Source organism: Ursus maritimus, unplaced genomic scaffold (genome assembly GCF_017311325.1).
Source record: "Ursus maritimus isolate PB19 unplaced genomic scaffold, ASM1731132v1 scaffold_28, whole genome shotgun sequence".
NCBI lineage: Eukaryota > Metazoa > Chordata > Mammalia > Carnivora > Ursidae > Ursus > Ursus maritimus.
Window position 1 is genome coordinate 13806600 of NW_024425341.1, and position 24056 is coordinate 13830655.

General features: G+C 40.6%; 1 long non-coding RNA gene across 1 annotated transcript; it reads right to left on the minus strand.

The window, feature by feature from the left end:
• Positions 1 to 351: 351 nt before the first annotated feature.
• On the minus strand, positions 352 to 21594 carry LOC103681357. Its single transcript, XR_573274.1, has 3 exons — positions 21391 to 21594; positions 16785 to 16920; positions 352 to 1180 (listed from the first exon to the last, which is right to left on the minus strand). It is a non-coding gene; the product is annotated as an uncharacterized LOC103681357 (long non-coding RNA).
• Positions 21595 to 24056: the final 2462 nt, after the last annotated feature.

The window sequence follows — 24056 nt, forward strand, 5'->3', positions numbered from 1 at the left end:
CTTTAGGGGAAAATGCTAGTCTTGGAATATCATCTGTGTTAAGATAAGATTTTATGATCAAAGAATATTTGATCACAGAGCAGACAGGACCACAAGAGTTCCCATAGTCTCCTCCCTCTATGAAAAGAGAGTGTTATCAGTAGACCACCTTTTACAATGGACCGGGACCCAGGTAGAAGGAGGGCTGGAACTGAGGTGGTGACATGTTCTAGGTGCTTTGGTCCTGTGGGTCTCTGACGGTTTGGGAACCCTGAGGACCCTGGAGTTCTCGCTCTGACTTCTACAAGTTACAGGAATGTTGGATGGACTGCCACCGTAAATACACAAGGTATCAACGTGCATACACAGACGTCTTCGATACCCATTTATTTGACCCTTCCTGTCCCAGGTGAGGAGACAGGACATCTACAGCCCACACTCGCTCAAGACCAGTGGAAGATTCAGATGATGGCAAGGATTGAGTAAGCCACCTTCTCTCAGGGATGTAGCCCTTGAAAGGAAAGCGGTTGCTCGCTTCCAGAACTTGCTAGAAAATAAATGTAGCTAATCCTTTCATGCTGGGTAGATTTCGCTGCATTTCCCAAGGGACTAATATTTCTTCTCAGGGTTTTTTTGTTTTGTTTTGTTTTTTTTCTTGAAATCCTTGTGAATGTCTGAGAAGAGGTCTCTACAGAGAAAACTACCTCAGTCACAGGCACAAGGGCCTCTGAATTATGTTGCAATTTCTGGTGTGAATGCTATGTTAATGTAGTGTCATGGGTGACAATGAAAATGCACCCAAGTCACAAAATTCAAATTTATGACTTTAGCAACAGTCTTTACTTCTCCCACTCTGGTGTGCTCAGTGTTTTATGTTGTTGTACTTCCAGGGAAATTTATGCCTCGATGTGCATTGTGAGTGAGTTATGGTTACTCTGAGAACCTTAATTTTGCATTTCCTGACTTCTGTGTGTTCAAAGGGACAACTTTTCAAAAATGGCCTCCAAAAAAGGCACCGCAGACCAGCTGATGCTGTGCAATTGCTGTGCCTGTGGAATGGGAGTGATGAACCTCCATGGCTGGGGCTTCTTTGAGTCTGTTTCCCGTCTGCAGTTTACAGGAGCAGAGGGAGATGGGCCAGGGTAGGGTGGGGCTTGGCAGCCTCAGGTGGATGTTCAGTCCAGGCGACAAGTCTGAGGCACTGGAAAAGGGAAAGAACATGGATTAATTGTTGTTTGTTGTTATGGGGGTTTTCATTTATTGCACACCTCCTGCAATCCAGGAATTGGTCTAAGAATTTCACTTCCGTTTTCATGCTAGCTTGCTCTTCACCCTTTAAAGTAGGTTCTACCATCCCAACCATGGACACCAGAACACTGAATGAAGTCGAAAATACATAAATCACCCAACGTCGTGTGAGCAGCACAGGCAGACCTCGGTTCTAGTTCCGTTGATCCCGGAGCCCATGTTCCACCCTGGGCTACTTCTCCAGTGACCAAGACCTGAGCCCTGATTCCAGCTCCGTCCCTGCTAGCTGCGCCGTCTTTCCCAAGACTCTAACCCTGGTTTCCTCTGGTGAAACAAGGATAGTACAGAGCTAACAGACTTCTGTTGGCTTAAGCGGGACCAAGTTTGTTATTTTGCTGTTGTTACTGGTGCTCTCTGTGCAGAACGTCCCACTCGTGGTATTGGCCTAGCCAAAAGGAAATGGTCAAGTCAGAAAAATTTACCACTATTTTTCCCTGGTTATAAGCTACACGAGGGCAGAATTTTTGCCTGTTTTGCTCATTACGTATATCCAATGCCTAGAAGAGTGCTTGGCGCGTAGACACTCGGTCTCATGTGCTGACTGACGGAGTGATTTGTATCATGCCACCTCCCACTCCAACCTCTCTCTCCTGTCTCCTACTATCTCAGGCACAGCTGTGTGCTCTGTACTTTGGACATCTTACGTCTTCTTGCAGAAACGGCTTGTCTTGCCCAATTGCTGTGGCAACTTACTTTCTATTTGGGGACTTCCGTACCACACTGGAAACAATTTAGTGTGTTTCTACTCTTGGAAGTTTGCAAAGCAATGGGGGTTTTCTGAATCCTGTGTCTAAACCCGATGCGATTCTAATGGTGGACTTTTTGATGCTGTAGGCAGGCTTTGGGAGGTAGCTTTTGGAGACTGATATTTGGGACCCCTAAAATTAAACTAGGCCTAGATCCACCCTTGTCCCTGTCCAACAGCAACTGGGCCAAACCCGCCACATCAGACTCTGTTGCCCACAGGAGACCCGGCTACCCCCACAAGCCGTGGTTTTTAAGAAGTGTTGAAGTTTGTATGTCTTAGCACCTTTGCAATTGCTTTAGTTTCTTCTGCCTCTCAGAGGATTTTTCTCATGTGCCCTTACCCTGCTAAAAGAGCTCTTCAAGTTTCTGACATTAGTTCTTGTGTTTCTAAGCCCTACAGACAGCAAACAGCCCAATGCCCTACTAATGGCGTTCATACTGATATTCTTGGGGTTTGGAGCACTGTGCTGCCCTGTGTCATCATCTCTGTTTCACTCAGCAGGAGCAAATGGTCCCAATATCATTATCCTTCTGGCTAGGTTTAAAATTCACTCCTCGTAAAACCACTGCCTGGCATTTCCATAAACAACCCATTGCCTCTAGCTCCTAAGGTCTCACTGTATGCCATGCTTCCTATTAAGGCTAACTTCCTCCAAGACAGCGTTCTTGCTCCTGATTACTCCTCAACTCCCTCGGCCCTCCCCGCTTCCTAAGGATTCTGGCTCAATTTTTCTCTGAGATTAAAAAAAGGCAAGGTTATAAACCCGGAGAAGAGGTCATTTGTAATGGTGAAAGCAAGCTCTTGGGGTTTGAATCACAACCTCGCCACTTAATATCGACGTGACAAAGACCAGACTGTTTCAGCTCTCTGAGACCCAGTTTCTCATCTGTTGAATGGATAACAATGCCTTTTGTGTAGGAATTGGCCCATTGGTGGGTAAGCACCCATTGAAAGTTCACTATCCCTCACGAAGGAGACTTATACTGTAAGTTTCCTGGAAGAAGTATTTTATTGATAGTAAGAGAAAACTTAAAAGGGGGAACTGGGTGCCTTAGTCGGCTGAGTGGCTGACTCTTGATTTTGGCTCAGGTCCTGACCTCAGCGTTGTGACTTCAAGCCCGCTTTGGGCTCCACACTGGGTGTGCAGCCTACTTGAAAAAAAAAAAAAAAAAGCTATCAGCTAGATTTCTTTTTTCTTTTTTGAAAGAACGGAGAGGGAAAAGATTGCAGAAAGAAATATTTTCATAACTGTGGGAATTACTGTGTTTATTAATTTGATTTTCTTAATGACCAGTGAAGTAAAAATTTTATTTTGGTTTTGTACCTTGTGTGTGTGTGTATGTTTCTCTTGAGCTTAAAGTTCCTTATCATGTCAGGAGCAGTGATTTCATTCGTCCCTTTCAGTAAAAACTTAGGGAGTATCTATTGTATGCCTGCTACTCTGTAAAATCCTGGCTAAAACAGAGTGCCTTGTAGTCGAACCAGAAAATCACAATAAATGATTATAATGCATTGTGACAAATGCCACCATAGTGCCTCATCCAAGTTCATTTTTGTGGCCTCCTGTTCCTGTTTCAGGAAATGGAAGCATTTATGGGAGATGTTCTGAAGGGAATTTCCCCTGGCTCTTCTCCATGTCAGAGGGGGACATTTCTTTTGAAGTGTCTCTTTTTATCGGAAGACAAAGCTATCCAGAAGGCGGCTTGCGGAAGCCTCGGGCAGTTGTAGCCACAGGAGGGAGGTCAGGAATATTGTTCTGTTGTAATTAATTAAAGAACCCTCAGAAGGTTGTCTAATGCCAGAGAGGTGTGCCATGCATTTGAGGCAAGATTTTGGGGTTTGGGGTTTTGTCTTCTCTATAAGTATATGGAGATGCAGCAGGGATGTTTGAATGTGTGATGTCAAAGGACGGGTGGTAGCAAGCACAGACGTCTGTGTAATGAATGGGCCGCGTTCCGGTCTGTCCAGCCGTTCAAAGCCAGCGTTGTTTGTTTGGGTGGCTACAGAGCCCTTTGGAACCCGAGGCTCCGCACGTACACATGGGCCCACACACACCTTTACAAGGTGACCCTGTTCCTCAGCTGAATGCAGTCACACATTCAGCAAGTGACTTGAAAAGAGCCTCAGTATGTGGAATGTCAGTGAATTTGGGGGACAGTCCCAATTCCAAATTCTAAATTTTCAGATTCCATTTCAAACCATGTGTCCTGAGTCGGGGTCACAAATACATGATCTCCACGTGAATATTGCATCTACTCAGTGTTCTTCTCCTGGCACATGAGACGCTGACTCGGTGGTGTTTCTTTGCCACCCTATAGCCCTGCTTTTCCCTTCGTCCTTGGTGGCCCCCTCCCCATGTCAGCTCTCCTGTCCAGGATGCCCTTGTGAACTCTCTGTCTGGGCTGAGGCACTTCTCATTCCCAACCTGAGGCACCATTTGCCCCTAGAGACTGCAGTGGTGTTAGGGTGGGCGAGGACAGGGCTGCGACAAGAGGTCTCTGGACATCCTCCCAGTTGCACAGTTTCAGCACCCCCAGCCCACATCCCCCCATGAGTGGAAATTAAGCGAACAGTCTGGAAGGCACAGGTTAGGCATTCCTACAACCCCGTGTCCTACTCCAGCTGTGAGTCTCCTTGTGTGCCCCTGAGTAAGTCCTTGAACTCCTCTGTGACTCAGGTCTCCTCACTGTGCTGGCTTCATAGCATGGCTGTGAGGATGAGAGTCCCTGTTATAATATATGTAATTAGAAAAGGGACTGGAAAATAGGCCACGCACAATATAAGTGTTTGCTTTTACTAGTGTGATGACTACTATTACTACAACAATTCGTTACCATTAGGGTAAGTGCTCAAACGTTCTCAGTGGAACACACAGAACCACACGTAGGCTGGGGAAGTGCCTGAGCACTGGGAAGGTAAGAAAAGTAAAGAAGCTCACTTTAAAAAAGACCAGGGGCACCTGGGTGGCTCAGTCGGTTGAGTGTCCAACTTTTGGTTCTGGCTCAGGTAATGATCTCAGGGTCATGAGATCGAGCCTGGAGACGGGCTCCACACTCAGCACAGAGTCTGCTTGAGATTCTCTCTCTCCCTCTCCCTCTGCCCCTCCCCCTGCTTGCACTCACTCTCTCTCTAAAATAAATAAATAAATAAATCTTTAAAATAAAAAATATAAAAAAGACTCAAAAAGCCCACATAAACATAAATTTAAAAGACCAGAGCCCTCTTTTCCCTGCACCGTGTAGGGCAAGTTAATGATGAGGGCTGTCAGGACGCTTGTGGATCCCACGGGGCTATTCCAGCAACTCACATCTGTTCTAGAGTCTGTTCTTGCATCTTCTTTTGTCCCAGCTTGCACTGCCACCCTCTACCCCATCACGTTGCCAGCTGTCACTCTCCACTCTGACTCAGCCAGCAGGCATCTTAAAAATCAACACAGGGAAATCCACGGCCAAGCATCACAACTTTATCTAATGTCTTTGCTCTTTGTACTCTACGGCACAAGGTTCCCTCCGGTGAAGTGTGGGCCCTTCTCAGCAACCCCCCTTTTCATTCCCCCATCAACTCCATAAGGGACCATGACGAGGAAGATGCAATTTGGCTTAGAATTTGAGCTTTGATTTTTTTTTACCCAAGAAATTATGTATTTCTAAGTATTGGTCTTTAGTTCTACTATTTGAATCTGGATGATAGGTTCATATACTTCCTGTCTATTCCGATTACTGGTAACTTAGGTGATTGTTTTTCAGGTTGTTTTGTTTTACTTAAACTCTAACCTTCTTCTCTGACCCTTGAGTTATTTTTTTCAAGGGATCAGCCAATTTGTGTTTGGTTGTCTAGAAAAAAAAAGGTGTCTTACAGCGATTAGATAGAGGCCAACTTGCTTTCAGAAAATGTAATTTTCTTAAGATACTGGAGCGTGCTGACTTCCTTTCTCTGACACAAATACTATGCCTTATCTAGACCTACTAATGAGATTAACCTAGAAAACGGATCTGCAAAACAGAGAGGTTTAAAAACTTTGATGTTTACCCAGTTAAAAAAAAAGTCTGTGAAATTGTAAATTTAAAAAAAATCTAGGTGGTAAAAAAGAATGGTTGAATAATGTTCATTACATTTAGAATTTCAGGCCAAAAATACAAAAAGGAAAAAAAAATGGGAGGGAATACCAGTCCAGAAAAAGTAAAAACAGGTTGCCATCACCAGCGCCTGCCACTGCCCAGCAAGGCTCACGCTGGCCTTTGAAGGCACATTCTAGATGTCATGGCATCAGGCAAACAACAGACAACTGCCTGATCACTGTGACTTTTGCCACGGTCCCTGCTCACGTTAGAACATACCAAGTGTGTATAATGAACGCGTGCCTGTTTTCAGGAAAGTAGAAGTTAGAACAGCAGGTGGACAGAAAGGAAAATTTTACTCTTATTCTGTTCCAAAGATACGTGATGTTTGCCTCAATCCTCTGCTCTCCGTTTATGACACATAGCCTTTTTTAGTTCTAGACACTGTCACACGTAGGCATTTATCACCATTTAGTGTACTATATCTTGTGTCTTATCTATTTTCTTTATTTTCTGCCCCCCTCCACTAGAATCAAGCACAGTGACGGTGGGGATGTTTTGTCTATTTTGTTCACCACTGTATCTCCATCCCTAAGATGGTGCCTGACACACAGTTAGGGCTCCGTAAATACTGACTGAGTGATCCTGTGATTCCCTCACAGTTCCCAAACCAAACACCACTTCCTCTAACCTCCAACAGAGAGCAGAGACACTCAGGCATAGTTACCTTTCTTAGAGTCATGGGTCTTTTGAGACTAAGAAATTAGAAGGTCACCTAGTCCAACCCCCTAATTCCACTGATAAAGAAGTGAAGGTCCAGAATATCATCAAGTTGTCCAGACACATAGTAAATTAATAAAATAACCAGGAGTAGGAATCAGGACACCTGACCCACTGCTCCCTCCCTTTCACCTGCTGGAACAGCAGTGACTCGCTCCATCGTAACAGCACAATCCTCAGGGTTTCTCTTAGGTTAAGGGCTCAGTGATGCTGAACCTGCTGGGGAGCCCCTTGGTGCTCTGTCTATTAGTGTTAGAGTTAGCTCTTTCTCCATCCAGGAGAAAGGATTCGACATGATTGAGGCCTTAGAATCAGCCAGTGGGGCTTCAGACAGACACGCATATTCTCTGTCTCCCTCCGTCAGGTTCTAGCTCAAACCCCACCCGTTCCATGATGTTTTCTCCTGTAAATCCAGCCCGTATGGATGTTGCATTTCTCCGAGGTGCTGAGGTAACATCAAATGCCTTTAGAAGCCAATGCAGTAATGCAAATGGGGAAAGAGCCCAGGGCAGGAGCAAAGGCCCAGGACCTTTCTATTTTTAGGGAAGCTGAAGTTTCTGGTTGCCACTGGCCTCTACCTTTCCACTCCTGCCTTTCAGGAATTAATAGGAAGAGTGATCTCCAGGGGCAGAGACTTGCACTCTCCATCTTGGACACCATCTCTCCTCTGGGTGCCTCACCCATGCAGCTTGTCCTATGGACTGTCCACACCACAGCTGACGGGGTCCTATCAGAATCCTTGAAGGGGAGCACAAGGGGAGCACAAGCACACTTTGAGGTGAGTAGGCAGAAGTTTCCTTACTCTCCTCCTCTTGCAGACCCAGGGGCAGTCTTAGTCCCACTCTGGAGACTGCCTTTTCACTGTATTTCCGTCTGGCTTCCATCAAGCTGGCTTTCCTAAATCCCTTGGAGAAGGGGGCTCTTTCCTTTCTGCAGTCAGGCCTGCCTCTGTTGGCCTTCAGGGTGGAACTGCTGTTCCTTCAGCCTCATTTCTCACCAATCCCACTGTTCCTTCTTCATCATTCTCTGCCCATCAATGGTTGGAAATGACATCCCAGAGAAGTCTCTGTCAGGACGGGAGACTACCACCCTCCCTGGAGCAGCTGTCCTTCACCTTCCCAACCTCATCTTGGGCCTTCTTGTTTGTTCTCTCACATTCTTTCTTGCTTTGGAGGCTTTGCCAAAAGCCTATTCTCTTAGCACCTCACTCTGGATGAAGCTTCTTCAAACTTCCTTTGGTTTGGGGGAAAAGCCACATTCCATCTTTTTTTGCTCTCTGTGATTTGAAGATGGAACTGAAGATTTCCACCTCTTTGAGCTATGAGTCTCCTCCTAAGGAATCTATGATAACCATTAGCATATGAAAAAGCTGCCACCATCGTTCTCTGAGGGGGTTATCTTTCTCTTACCAGTGAGAGAACTGTAGGGTATACACAGTCACTTTATGAAAAATCCCTGTCCCTTGGGTAGTATTTGACACGTCAGTCCCTTTGTAAGGACATCTTTAATGCAGCAAAATTTGATATTTTGTCAATGAAAATTTATGAATTACTCGTCTGGAGCTTTTCTGTGTTGACGTCTGTGGGCAAGGTCAGGTAATGATTACTAAAGACAAGATGGAGACTGAATTTGGCCTCATGGTACGGACCTAGAGCACCACGTAAAAGGTCCTGGAATTTATCCCAGAGAAAATACATTTATTTGGGTAGGAGCGCTAAGTTTTAGACTTAAATCACTGACATAGCAAGATGGGAAGATGGGTTTTAAAAAGAGATGCCAGAATTAGGAAGACTGGCTGTGGCCACAGGGATAGAAAAAAGTAACAGATTCAAGAGACATTTCAGAAAAATCATTGACAGGATTTCAGGTTAGTAAGGAAAAGGGAAGAATTACATTTTATGGTGAAAACTTAAGATATGAGAAGGAAGGGAATCCAATTTATTATGATCTTTTTAAAAAGGAAAAGTCACTGTATCCCCTGTTATTTAAAGTGATTGAACTCGATAACCTTAAGGAAAAGCACCTGTCAGCTGTCCCTGAGCCTTCTGCGTTGTACCCTACAAACATGAGGATTTCCTTTCCTCAGTAATTGACCTTCACTCTCAGAATGGCATTATTCTCACTCTGAGAACCATCCCTTTCTGACTGAGATTCTCATCTGGGCTAAACTTAGCTCTTTGTTAGCCATTGTTCCTTTAATCAAGTTGGGTTTTTTTGTTTTGTGATGCTTTTCTTTGCCTCTAGCACTCCCACCGTCCCATTCATGTATCCCTCTCTACCCTCCCACCACATTGGAGTTAAGTGTCCACACACACTTGACCTCACTTGGCCACACTTGGATTTAATATGCACAATGTGGTATTTCACCTTCATTTTTGGAGGATATAGAGTTCTAGATGGGTAACTTTGCTCTGCCAGTGCTTTAAAAATGTTGTTCCATTTTTCTAGCTTGTATTATTTTTGATGAGTAGTCTGCAAATTTCCCTTATTTGTTCTGTTTTATTATGTCTTATTGTAAAGCCTCTTCTTTCCTATGGCTGTTGTGAATATTTAATCTTTAGCTCCGATTTCTAGCAACTTGAATATGGATGTGATTATCTTCCTTGTGGTTTGTTGAACTTCTTGGAGCTGTTGGTTTATAGTTTTCAAAAGCCTTTACAATTTCTTGGCCATTATTTTTTCAATTTTTTTTCTTTCTCCATCTCTTTTTGGACTCCGATAACATACATGTTAGACTGCTGATTATTGTCACATAGGTCACTGAGTCTCTGTGAATATTTTTCAGGCTTTTTCATTTCTATTCCTCAGTTTGTATAGCTTTCCATCCATCCTGTCTTATTCTCTCTACTGATTTTGAGTGTCCTGTTTCTACAGATCCAGTACCCTCCCAGACTCGGATCTGTGGTATCTTCTCCCCAACTTCCTCCAGATCCTCCATGTTGTTAAATTGTTTTTTTAAAAAATGACTGATGTGAGCATCATAGTTTCTCTTCTTTCTCTTCTCCCTCTTTGGATTACTGACATCATTATCTTTGCTTAGTTTCTTGTCTCCCCAGCTAGTTTCCACAATATATATTGCCAAAATTTAAGCTTCCTAATGTAAACTTAGATCATATCACTTCCCTATTTAAAAATCATCCATGTTTCCTCAGAGCCTACAGATGAAATAAAAACTTTAGTTTTTCACTCAGGGTCCTCCCCAATTTAGTCACAGGCTTGCTCTCTGATCGTGTTTCTCAGTACTTCCATTTATGTACCCTAGCTTCAAGAAATTCAGAAATATTACTGAGAGCTTAAAATGCATGTCCTGAAGAGTTCTCAAACCCCTCAGATTTATTGCTTTGCTTTGTCTATTCCATTGCCTCTGTCTGAGTGTCTATACCAGTAGTTCATGTGTTCAGACCCAGTCTGTGAATTAAAATTCACTTTGATGGCTAACTTCTGTATGAGATCTTTCTCTCCTCCATTTTAAAGTTTTCTTTCTGACCACTGACAGCTTTGGCAGTTGCTCTATCCATATTGAATTGGAGCATAACACTTGTATTATAACCTTGCATTATAGTTATTTGCAAACATATATTATATTCTTGCATGTCCTGATAAATAATTTTCCTGGAGGGAGAATTCAAGTTCAACATTCTATCTTTTACATCCCTTGCATAGCACACTGTTGACTCTTGATAAATATTAACAGAATAAATATTTTACTTCTCTGAGCCCCATGATGCAATCATCTAACACTATAATTTTCCCTGCAAATAAATATATTGCTTACTAACATTTACATCTAGTATTTTTTCTTCAGTTTACCTTTTAATATTCACAGATATTCATATTTATCATGGTGAAGTTATAATCTGACATTGTTCTCAATATGATCTTGTGTATTTTAAGAAGCTTGAAATAAAAACAGTCAAAAGATCTGGAAGCCTACAGGCTCTCTTCTTAATCATGTATCTTGGCAGTGAGAGTTGCAATATGTTGCCACCTATTAATTAAATTTGTTCTCTGGTGAATTAGCCTAGAGAGAGAATATTTTCTTAAAAAAAAAATGAACCAAGTAGGATGAGGAGGATAATAAGTCTAGGAAACCGCTCAGGTAATCAGAACCTGTGATGTAGCAATGCTGGGGCCATACCATTTTCCCAGTGGCTGTGAGAAAACTGCAGGGAGGCACGGAAGCCAAGAAAGAACCTACGAATTCTGGCTGGAAAATCACCACTAAAACATTACACTGCTTCACAACATATTAATGAATAATATTGAACCAAAAGGAACAGTCAATTATGAGTTTGATCAAAATGAGAGTATTAGATACAGATGAAATTTTAGAGACCATCTAGATTCTAGAATATCACTATCTGTTACTGCACACAGATCTCTGAAATTCTGTTGACAGTTTTGTACCTTAATTCTGGAAAAAATATGCATACATACAAAATTAGCCTTAGGTCTAGACCTTTGATTCAGAACACATTTCCTCATTACAGGTAAAAACAATGCATCTCAGGAAGAGCTGGCAATTTGCTAAAATGCATATAGAAAGTTAGTGACAGAGATGTAGTATCACCACGAAGTGTCTCCAGAACTCAAGCCCCATCCTGGGTTTTATCCAACACATTTTCTCTCATGTGTAGTGTCCAACAAATAAAGTAGTTAATTTTATTTGAATAAAACTCATTTGTCTTTATGCTCTCTAGGAAGGAAAATGAAATAAAAATTGAATGTCTTTGGTGTCAGGCACTGTGCCAGGTCCTTTCACATATGTGATTTTACCTCTCCAACAACCAAAGGTATTATTCTTACTTTATATTTAAAAAATGACCCTTGGGACTCCTGGGTGGCTCAGTCAATTGAGTGTCCAACTCTTGATTTCAGCTCAGGTCATGATCTTCAGGTGGTGAGATTGAGCCCCACACTGGGCCCTGCATGATCAGCACAGAGTCTGCTTGAGTTTCTCTCTCCCTACCCCCACTCACATGCTCTCTTTCTCTCTAATAAATAAATTCCTTAAAAAAATAAAATAAAAAATGACCCTCAACAATGTAGGGACAGAGGGAACATACCTCAATGTCATGAAGGCCATATATGAAAGACCCACAGCTAATATCACCCTCAATGGGGAAAGACTGAGAGCTTTTCCTCTACAGTCCGCAACAAGGCAGGGATGTCCACTCTCACCATTCTTACTTCACATAGTACTGGAAGTCCTAGCCTCAGCAATCAGAAAACAAAAAGAAATAAAAGGCATACAATAGGCAAGGGAGAAGTCAAACTTTCACAATTGCAGATGACATGATACTCTATGTAGAAAACCTGTAAGACTCCACCAAAAACTACTGGAACTGACATACGAATTCAGCCAAGTGGCAGGATATAACATCAACATACAGAAATCTGTTGAATTTCTATATACAAATAATGAAGCAGCAGAAAAATCAAGGAATATATCCCATTTACAATTGTACAAAAAAGCCATAAGATACTTAGGAATATATCTAAACAAAGAGGTAAAAAATATGTGCTCTGGGGCGCCTGGGTGGCACAGTGGTTAAGCGTCTGCCTTCAGCTCAGGGCGTGATCCCGGCGTTGTGGGATCAAGCCCCACATCAGGCTCCTCTGCTGTGAGCCTGCTTCTTCCTCTCCCACTCCACCTGCTTGTGTTCCCTCTCTCGCTGGCTGTCTCTATCTCTGTTGAATAAATAAATAAAATCTTTAAAAAAAAAATATGTGCTCTGAAAACTATAGAACACTTCTGAAAGAAATTGAGGAAGACACAAAGAAATGGAAAAACATCCCATGCTCTTGGGTTGGAAGAACAAATTTTGTTAAAATGTCCATACTACTCAAAACAATCTATACATTTAATGCAATCCTTATCAAATGCCACCAGCATTTTTCACAGAGCTAAAACAATCCTAAAATTTGTGTGGAACCATAAAAGACCCTGAATAGCCAAAGCAATCTTGAAAAAGAAAAGCAGAGCTGTAGGCATCACAATTCCCGACTTCAAGGTGTATTACAAAGCTGTAGTCATCAAGACAGTATGGTACTGGCACAAAAACAGACACACAGATCAATGGAACAGAATAAAGAACCCAGAAAGGGACCCACAACTATATGATTGACCAATCTTTGACAAAGCAGAAAAGAATATCCAATAGAAAAAAGTATCTTCAACAAATGTTGTTGGGAAAACTGGACAACAGCATGCAGAACAATAAAACTGGACCACTTTCTTATGCCATACCATACATAAAAATAAATTCAAAATGAATGAAAGACCCAAATGTGAGATAGGAAACCATCAAAATCCTAGCGGACAGAACAGGCAGCTACCTCTTTGACCTCAGCCATAGCAACTTCTTAGTAGACACGTCTCCGGAGGCAAGGGAAACAAAAGCAAAAATGAACTATTGGGACTTAATCCAGATAAAAAGATTCTGCATGGCGAAAAAGGCAATCAACAAAACTAAAAGGCAACCTATGGCAATGGGAGAAGACATCTGCAAATGACATATCTAATAAAGGGTTAGTATCCAAAATCTATAAAGAACTTATCAAATTCAACAGCCAAAATTAAATAACCCAGTTAAGAAATGGGCAGGAACGCCTGGGTGGTGCAGTCGTTGGGCGTCTGCCTTCAGCTCAGGGCGTGATCCCGGCGTTATGGGATCGAGCCCCACATCAGGCTCCTTCGCTATGAGCCTGCCTCTTCCTCTCCCACTCCCCCTGCTTGTGTTCCCTCTCTCGCTGGCTGTGTCTATCTCTGTCAAATAAATAAATAAAATCTTAAAAAAAGAGAAAAAGAAATGGGCAGGAGACATGAACAGACATTTTTTCCAAAGAAGACATCTGGATGGCTGACAGACACATGAAAAGATGTTCAACATCACTCATCATCAGGGAAATACAAATCAAAACCACAATGAGATACCACCTCACTCCTGTCAGAGTGGCTAAAATCAACAACACAGGAAACAACAGGAGTGGCAATGTGGAGAAGGGGGAAACTTCTCGCACTGTTGGTGGGAATACAAACTAGTGCAGCCATTCTGGAAAATAGTATGGAAGTTCCTCAAAAAGTTAAAAATAGAACCCAGCAGTTGCATTACTAGGTATTTACCCAAAAGACACAAAAAATACTGATTCGAAGGGGGGACATGCACCCTGATTTTTATGGCGGCATTATCAACAATAGCCAAATTATGTAAAGAGCCCAAATGTACATTGACTGATGAATGGATGAAGAAGTTGTGGTATATATACACAATGGAATGTTACTCAACCATCAAAAAGAATGAAATCTTGCCATTTGCAATGACATGGATGAAGCTAGAGTGTATTATGCTAAGCAAAATAAGCTAGAGAAAGACAAAAGGATTTCACTCATGTGGAACTTAAGAAACAAAACACATGAACATGGGGGAAGGGGGAAAAAAAGGGGAAGCAAACCATAAGAGACTCATAACGATAGAGAACAAACTGAGGATTGATGGAGGGAGGAGGGTGGGGGATGGGCTAAATGGGTGATGAGTATTAAGGACGGCACTTGTGATGAGCACTGGGTGTTATACATAAGTGATGAGTCACTAAATTCTATACCTGAAACCAATTCTACCATATGTTAGCTAACTAGAATTTAAATAAAAAATTGAAATACAGAAAAGAAAGAGAAATCAAGTGACTTACCCAAATTTATACAGATACAAAATAGGGCTCAGATATGAATCCACAATCTTACCTCAATCCAGTGTTCTTTCTTCTATGCCTTCTTACCTTTCATTATGCTAAGCTAACTCTCTGGGAAAGCTTTTCTTAATCTGGAAAACGAGGTTTACTGATAACACTCCAGCAACTATGATTAAGTACATTTAAAGGAAAATAACTTTATAATATAGAAGACCTACCAACAGAATTTATCAGGAATGTCTGGATCTGTCCTTACCTTTTTGGCACAATTTTTCCAGTTATTATTCCAATCAAGTTTACCTACCTCTCCTCTCTTTGTTTAAAACACCAGCCCCAAAGCTGACCACACAGCTGATAGAACAATTTTGGAGAGCCACCTATCAATATATATCAAAAGTCTTAATATTTTGCCTTGTACTTTGTCTCAATAATTCTAGTTCTACCAATTTATCCTAAGGAAATTATTTCACAACAAACATCAGAAAGTGTACCATGATTTATGTCTAAAATTGTTTTTTTATTATGTTGTTAGCCACCATAGAGTATTATGATATAAAAGTTATAATATGAGACAAACTAAGTATTTAGCAATAGAAAACTATGTATGGCATGTTTAAACAATGTAAAATATGCAGCTATTAGAAATGATGTTGTAGACATATATTTATTGGCACAGAAATAGGTTCATGGTATAATTTTTGAGCTGAATGTGATTGTATTGATTGACTTATTTTTCTCATTCTTTTGAAGTCTATATATATGTTATATATATATTATATATTATTACATATTATATTTTACCTACTTTTTTTCATTTTATTTTCCCTACTTTCTTATTGACACATGCCAATTTTTTCCTTTCTTTTTCTTTTTGATATTGTTATGATTCTCATGTCCTTTTAAGAATCCAGACAACAGGGGCGCCTGGGTGGCTTAGTTGTTAAGCGTCTGCCTTAGGCTCAGGTCATGATCCCAGAATACTGGGATGAGCCCTGCACGGAGCCCCGTATCGCATTTAGGCTCCCTGCTCAGTGAGAGGCCTGCTTCTCCCTCTCCCACTCCCCCTGCTTGTGTTCCCTCTCTCGCTGTCTCTTTCTCTGTCAAATAAATAAATAAGATCGTTAAAAAATAAATGAAAATTAAAAATTAAAAAAAAAGAATCCAAGCAACATCTCTATGTTAGATACTTCTCTTCTAACTCTCTTCTTCATCCAAAGGAGGAGTGATCTATGCTTTTTCTTTCCATCTTTTGGGAACCTTTCTTACCTGGCATGTTACATTCTGCCTACAGTATGATAATAGGAAACCCCATGATCTAGGTCAGTCAGTTTAGCTCTTGAAATGTAAAGGAGAGATTGTAAAACTAGAAAACTGTTTTCTTCACTCAAAAAACTTTGGCTTTCTTTTTTTTTTTTTTTAATTTTATTTATTTATTTGACAGAGAGAGAGCACAAGTGGGTGCTGAGAGAGAGAGCCGCTGAGCAGAGAGTCTGATGCAGGGCAGGATACCAGGACCCTGGGATCATGACCTGAGCCAAACTGTGCCACCCAGGCACCTCCTCCAAACCTTGACTTTCAAGACAAATTCTTTGCTGTGGAATCAGTAATTGGGAGATGGGCATTAAGGAGGGGACTTGAAGCAATGAGCACTGTGTGTTTCAGGCAACTGATGAATCACTAAATTGTACCTCTGAAACTAATAATACAGTATATATTAGTTAAATTGAATTTAAATTAAAAAGTTAAAGAAAAAAATTATATTTTGGAAAAAATTTGTATTTTTGAAGTCAAAATCTGAATATTGCCTCTTTGTTTCCCTTTGTATCCTGCTTTAAAATTCTATTTTTTCCCAAGTCAATGGAGGCCTCTGGATGAATACAAAAGCATACTATATATTTTTAAATGTTACCCTTATTAAATATTAACTTTATAGCTTAATTTCAAAAAGAAAAGGATATTTATAATGCATTTTCCAATACAAGAACATGTTATATCGTTTAAAGCACTTAAGTTTTGTATTTCCAGAAATGTTATTTTCATAATCATCTATCTATACGTATGTTCATGATTACATTTACTGGTAAGTAGTTCATAGTAGTGGTTGCTATTTTAACTGTGATTTTTTTTAATTTTATTTTAAAATTTTTGACAGTGTTTAGAAAAGCAGTTGATTTTGTAGGTTGATCTTATGTATAAGCTACTTTGTTGAAATATTTTACCTTTTCTAATCTTTTTCTTGGAGATGGAGAGTGATTCTTCTCTTCTACGTCCTTGTCAGCAAATGGTGACAGTCCTTTCTCTTCTTTCTCGATATTCATTCCTCTTATTTCTTGTGTGTTTTGCATTAGTTAGAACCTTAAAGAAAGAAAATGTTAGAATATAGCATTGATACAAGATACCTTTCTCTCTCTTTCTCACTCTAACTTAACTGTAAATGCTTCTAATATTTTACCACTAAATGCAACATTTCTGCTAGATACCCATTCAGGCTATAGGATTTTCTTTCGGTTCCTAGTGACTAGTGGTTTCATTAATTATTTATGTTTTTATCAGGAATGGGTGACATCTATCATTGAGATGACCATGACTTTCTCCTCCTTTAATATTTGATCTAGTGAATTATATGGATTAATTTTCCAATGTTGGAAACATCTTATATTCTTCAGTAAATCCTACTTGTCATGGTATATTACTAGATTTAATTTGCAAATACTTCAGTATTTTGTATCACAATGTTGGTTGGTGACACTGGTGTATAGTTGGGAACTTGTCCATCAATTTCTATGCTTTGGAATGGTTGTAACATAAGAATTATTTTTTCCTGGATGTTTTGGCACAATATAATGCCAACGGAGAAAAGCAATTTATAGTCCATTATGTACAATATGATCTGTTTTTTGAAAATATAAATGCATATATGAAAAATCTGGATGAATATTTCAAAGATTAATAATATTTCCACAGAGCTAATTATGGTTGTTTTTCTCTTTTCTTTTTGCTAAACTATAATTTTTTACTTGTTTTTGCTGGATATGAATTTTTGGGGGAAAAATAGGGGTATGAAATTGTATGTAGGTACAAAAGCATATAAAAGCAGTGACTAGAAACCACTTAGTCTGGTAATATGCTCCCAGGCCCTCTAAGATAGTACACCTTGCACTGTTGGTTGGATTTCTCTGTGCCAAACCTTCCTGTACCCAGGTAACACATCCCTATTTCTAGAACTTTCTCTCCACATCTGTACTCATTTCCAACTTTTATCCTGGCTTCTTCTACTTTAACCTTTTCATAGACCTACTAACAATACTGTCTTTATGGATACTGTAACCTGTTTTTTCCTGATTTGGAGGCATTCTTCGTGTATGCAGTGCCTCCTATCCCCCTTATCTTCCCATGGCTTCACTCATGTCATCAAAACCATAGTTTGCCTCTGGTTTGGGAGTTGGCACTTGCTCTGCTAAAGGGAAGAGGGCTACTGAAGAGTTTCTGGGTTTCTTTTCCTTGGGTCTCTTGCTGGCTATTTCAGATACCAACTTTGCTTCATTTAGATATAAGACCCATGAGGATTCCACACTGGCCACTGACTGAAATTTACTTTTATTTTTGACTTGACAACAAAATAATCATTTTCCCAAGTGAATCTATTGACTAAGGATGAAGTAGTTACAGAGTTCCTATTTATGTTCTTTCCAAAGTTTTCTCTTATACTTTAGAGTTAGGGTTCTCAGCAGTTTTCACAGCCATTTAGAAATAACCTAAGGCAGCAAATATCATCTACTTCAATAGCCTGAACTAGCTTAGGCTTAAGCATATTGCAGCTTGGGGAATCCTCCTCACCGTATCTATTCTTTCTTTATGGGCTCCAGATACTGTCTGATGAGTAGCCTCAGAATGGCCAAATCAGCAAACACACTGCCAGCACAGAATCTCCTTGGTCAAAATGGTGTTCCTTCCCATCAGCTCACTCTTGCAGGTCTAACAAAGTTGACTTCCTGGGTGTATGGGAAATAAGTCTTCCCTTCCCTCTATCTGTTTGCCATAATGTAGTTTTAGTCTCTATTTATGTCTCATATTTAAGGACCCTCCTCTGAAATCTACCAAACTAGTCTTGATCAAGTGGATAGGTGGTTGGAGTTTCTTATGACAGTTCCAGACAGTCTTCCCACCCAGGGTCATTAGCCTCACCTAGATGGGGTTCCAAACAGAGTGACCATATTGTTTAGTGGTTAGGACTATGGGGCTGGAATAGATAACGTGGGTTCAAACTGGGCTCCACAAATTTAATCATGTGTATTTGAGCAAATTCAGCCTTCTTCACCCTCTTTCTTATTCTGTAAAATTGGAGAAAATAATGGCTTCAGGTTTTTTAGAATAGAAAGTAAGAATATGAATATAAAGCTCTTAGCAGAATGTCTGGCTGTGGCAAGTCCTCAGTAAATGCTATTATTATGGTTTGAAGTGTGCTTGAGACAATGTTCAGAAGCAGTTGCTGCTGGCTCTGGGGTTTGCTTCCCAACTTCATTGCTTGCACTGTCCAAATACATCGTATTTGTCCATTGAGTAATGCCACTTCTGGTCCACAGGTGCAGTTTTGCTCTCCATAACAACCCGTTTTTTTTTTTTTTAAACAACTATGCAGATGACACAAACATTCTGTCCTCATGGTTCATCAGTCTCCTTATTGGCAAGGATCTTCTCTTCCTCTTGTGCTTTGTTATTTGTGCTCAAGGCCACAATCCAGCTCTCATTACCGCCCCCCCCCCGCAAAGATTTATTTATTTATTTTAGAGAGAGAGAACATGCACTCGTGTAAGTGGGGGGAAGGGCAGAGGGAGAGAATCTCAAGCCAACTCCCTGCTGAGCAGGGTGCCCAACATGGAGCTTGATCTCACAACCCATGAGATCATGACCTGAGCTGAAACCAAGAGTCAGATGCTTAACTGACTGAGACACCCAGGCACCTCACTCTTTACTTCTGAAACTATTCATTATTATTCACTTCTTAATACAACCTACGCCCTTTCTCCTGACTTTTCTAACATGCCCTCACTTCCAACAATAGTTGGACCTCACCAAATCCTTTCCAATGCCATGTCCTGTCATTTTCCATTCACTGAACTATTCCTTTGTTCTCCTGTCTCTGTATTCATCCTAGGGTTCATGATCTTTCATTACAGCCTTGCCCTAGTCCATTTTTTCTCCCATTGCACTTACTCCCAAAAATGTCAGCTCTTAGACTGATCCAACCTCTAGTCTTCAGTGCTCAGAAAACCTTTATGGAAAGAAAGAAAGTTGAGATGCCTAGGGTGAACAAGAGAAAGCAAAAATCTCTCCCTGTGAGGGAGGGTATTTCAGATGATCTTGCTACAGGCTTTTCAGAGATATATGTATATTCCCTAAATGACCCAACTTCCTATTTCTTCCTAAAGCCTAAGCAAAGGGTTGTTTTATGCCTGACTGTTTGCTTATTTATGCTATTATTTATTTTTTTAAATGTAGCCATGTGGAATAAGCCAGACAAAATTGACTTCATTTAGGAAGTTATGCATTTTTATCTTCCTTAGAATGACTGTTTTTCTTTGTTTAGCTCCTTATAGTGGAGAATCCATATCCTAATATTAGAGCAATATTAATGCCTATACATATTCATATATGTATATATATATTTTGGTAATCTAGCATCATAGTCTTAAGGTTGCTGACTCATAGCATTACTTGGAAATGAATTTGAATCTTGGAAAATTATGAAGTTCCGTTTGTAATTTTCTAAACCTCTGAAGCTAAAATTTAAAATGTAAATTTTATAAGATTAGACTTCAAAAGACTTTACTGCAATATAACACTTACCAACTATTGGGGGGGTGACTATATAATGTTTTTCATAATTACATCTTAGTTCCTTTTCAAATATTCCAATAAGCCATTTGAAAAGTGTGTGTGTGTGTGTGTGTGTGTGTGTAGGCAATATTAGCAAGGAAGTCAGAATATTTCTTACGGGAAAAATAAATTCAAAGCAGCAAATAATATTGTCTACTGTGTGCCAGGTCCAGATTTCTCACTAAATTTTGAAAAAAGCTAGATCTAGCATTTTTTTTAAATAAAAGAGATAAGGCTCAAGTTTTTTTCTTTCCATACAAGCTTGCTTTCTAAATCCCAGTCATGATTTTTTTTTTTAAGGCACTTTCCAAATACCGCATAAATGGCTCGCTCTGTGCTGAGTTGTAGAATGAGGGCAGGTCAGCAGGAGACCTGTGTTTGGCAGAACTCAAACCAATCCACCTGCCTTTGTTAAGAACTTTTATTATCTGCAAAATTCATCTTTGGCACTTTCTTTTCTAGGTAAATTCATCACTCTGCTTACTTAAGAAATGAAAAAGCTAAAATGATATTCTTTGCCAGCTCTTTTCTTTTATGAATATAGTTGCACTTTTCACAAAAAAAGAATTTAATTTGGGGTGGTTCTGTCACTACCAGTAAAGAGAAGGAGAGAGGTGGAGATTAAGGGAAAGAAAGAGGTAAGAGGAGAATTGAATGCAAGAGGGAACAGCAGTAAAGCATCTACATGGCAACCCCCCACCTTATCCACGGAGGATGTGTTCTGAGACCCTCAATGGATGCCTGAAACCGCAGATCGTACAAAATCCTATATGTACTGTTTTTTCCTATACTTACATACCTGTGATAAAGTTTATTTTATAAATTAGGCACAGTAAGAGATTAACAACAATAAGTGATAAAATAGAGCAATTATAACAATATGCTGAATAAAAGTATATGAATGTGGTCTTTCTCTTTCTCAAGACATCTTTCCTGTAGCGTACTTACCCATCTTCTTGTGATGATGCTGTGAGATGATAATTGCCCACATGGTAAGAGAAGTGAGGTGAGTGTCCTGGCGTTGTGACGTGGACGCTGTGACGTGGTCGCTCTGACGTAACGTTCGGCGACCATTGACGTTCTGACTTCTGATGATTGGTCAGAAGGAGGAGCCGCTGCTCTGGGACCACGGTTGACGGTGGGTAACTGAAACCTCTGAAAGCAAAACCAAAACTGCAGATAAGAAGGAACTGCTGCTATTGTGTGCCTAGCATCATGCTCGGAGCCTTCGCGGGTGTGGAAGAAATAAAGTCAGACACTTCCACACCTGACCGTCGGCACTTCATCTCCCGTGGCCGCCATGCACAGGTAAGCAATGAGACATACCGCTGATGATTCTTGGTTTTTGTTTTTGTTTTTTTAAGCTTTTATTTATTTATTTGACAGAGACAGAGAGAGAGCCAGCGAGAGAGGGAACACAAACAGGGGGAGTGGGAGAGGAGAAGCAGGCTTCCTGCAGAGCAGGGAGCCCAACTTGGGGCTCGATCCCAGAACCCTAGGTTCATGACCTGAGCCGAAGGCAGATGCTCAATGACTGGGCCACCCAGGCGCCCCTTGGGTTGTTTTTTTGTTTTGTTTTGTTTTGTTCTTTATCAGTGCTGTTTTTGCTCACAAAATCTCCTGCAGCTTATCACATTCAGTCAAGCCAGGGAATATCACTGCTTCATTCACCTCTGTGTCCCCAGCACCTGCCTGATGGGTGCTCAAATATATGTTGAATAATAAATTGATAAGTAAAACAACCATAAGCATCCAAGTAAAGACTTGCAGTGAGGAGTCACATAAACAGGTGGAGAATTTAAAAGCGATCTGGGTGAAGAGCAAGTTGTTGAGTCTGTCCGGATTTCGCAGTTTGAATTAATTTCTGAGTGTGGTGTTGGTACAGGCTGAAGACAATACTGGTACCTTTAACTTAACTTCATTCTCCACTGCCTTTGTGATAGTCTTCAAACTATTTGTTTGCCAATTATTCAAATTCTTCCCATTTGTGAATATGTCACGTGACTATTTCTAGCTGGTGAGTTTAAGTGGACGTGATACATGTCATTTTTGAGTAGAGCAGTTAGCTGGTAAGGTAAGACCCTCCAGAGCTCTATGTTTTCTTTAGCCACAGTTACTGACAGTGTTTTCCGTAGCGACTAATCTATCAACCTAGGCCCCCAAGCAGACATTGGCAAGTAGAATGGAGGTCCCAGCTGACTTTCAATGACATGTAAAATGAGCTAGAAACAAATCTTTGTTGTTCTAAAGCTCGGAGATGTGGGTGGTGGTTTACTGTAAGATAATGTAGCCTATCTTGATGGATATACTTCCCACCTGAAGTACATAAGTAGGCCTGCCCCAAGTTTTCCCCGGTCTTCATCCTTGTTCTTTGTGTTCCCCTTACCTGATTTATTCTTTCCTTTCTTCCCACTTACTGAAATCCTAACCCTTCTTTAAAGACCCAACTTGAGAGAGTCCTACTTCCTTCAAAACTTTCCGTGACCATTTCAGTACTCAGAGCTGAGTCCTTCCTCTGAGTTCCTGAAGTCCTGTTTATAAGTGCTATTTGTTTCTTATCTATTGCTTTGCATGATAATTTTTTAAATGAGCACATATGTCCCCATTGAAATACAAAACTCTTGAAACCATCAGATGTCATGTTTATCATTCGTTGAATCACTCAAACCCCTCTTAATTTGAATGGATTACCCACAGCATTAATGTGTTCATTTATTCAGTCTGCCAATAGATATTTAATAAGTGCCTACTATGTGCGTGGAAGAGACTGGTTAGTTGTTAAACCTTTTTGCTTTTCCTCCTGTGCACATAGCTAGACCACATCTCTCAGTCTCTCTTATAGTTACATATAATCATGTGACTGAGTTTGGGCCAATGAAGTTGGGGTAGAATGATGTTGAGTGAGTTGTCTCTTGATATATTAAAGTCTCTTGCTCTATCTTTTACTTTCTTTATTGATTCTGGGACATGCTTAGAATTGACATGTTAATGATAGCAGAGCCTCCATCAGCATGACTCCCTGAATGACTATATGGGAAAGAGCTACCATCTGTCCCATCGATCTACTATTTGGAATTTGAGTGAATAAAACTTCCATTGTTGTAAACCATTGATAATCAGGATTTTATCTGTTATAGCTGCTAGCATTATCTTAACAAAGAGATTTGAGAGTGAGGGATTATCTTTTTTTTTTTAGATTTCATTTTTTTTTTTTTTGAAGAGATAGAGACGGCCAGCGAGAGAGGGAACACAAGCAGGGGGAGTGGGAGAGGAAGCAGGCTCATAGCGGAGGAGCCTGGTGTGGGGCTCGATCCCACAACGCCGGGATCACGCCCTGAGCCGAAGACAGACGCTTAACGACTGTGCCACCCAGGCGCCCCAGTCATTTTAACACCACAGTCAGGATGTTCTTATTGAGAAGGTAATATCTGAGCAGACTTGTAAGAGCAGATGGTGGGAGCCCTGTGGATACATGGAGAAAGAATGGTCTAGGCAGAAAAAACAATGTGTGCAAATGCCCCTGTGTTTCCCTGGCATGGTCAAAAGTTAGCAATTACCTCCATGTGACTGGAGCAAAGAGTGGTGGATGAAGTAAATGAGAGGGAAGGTATTGC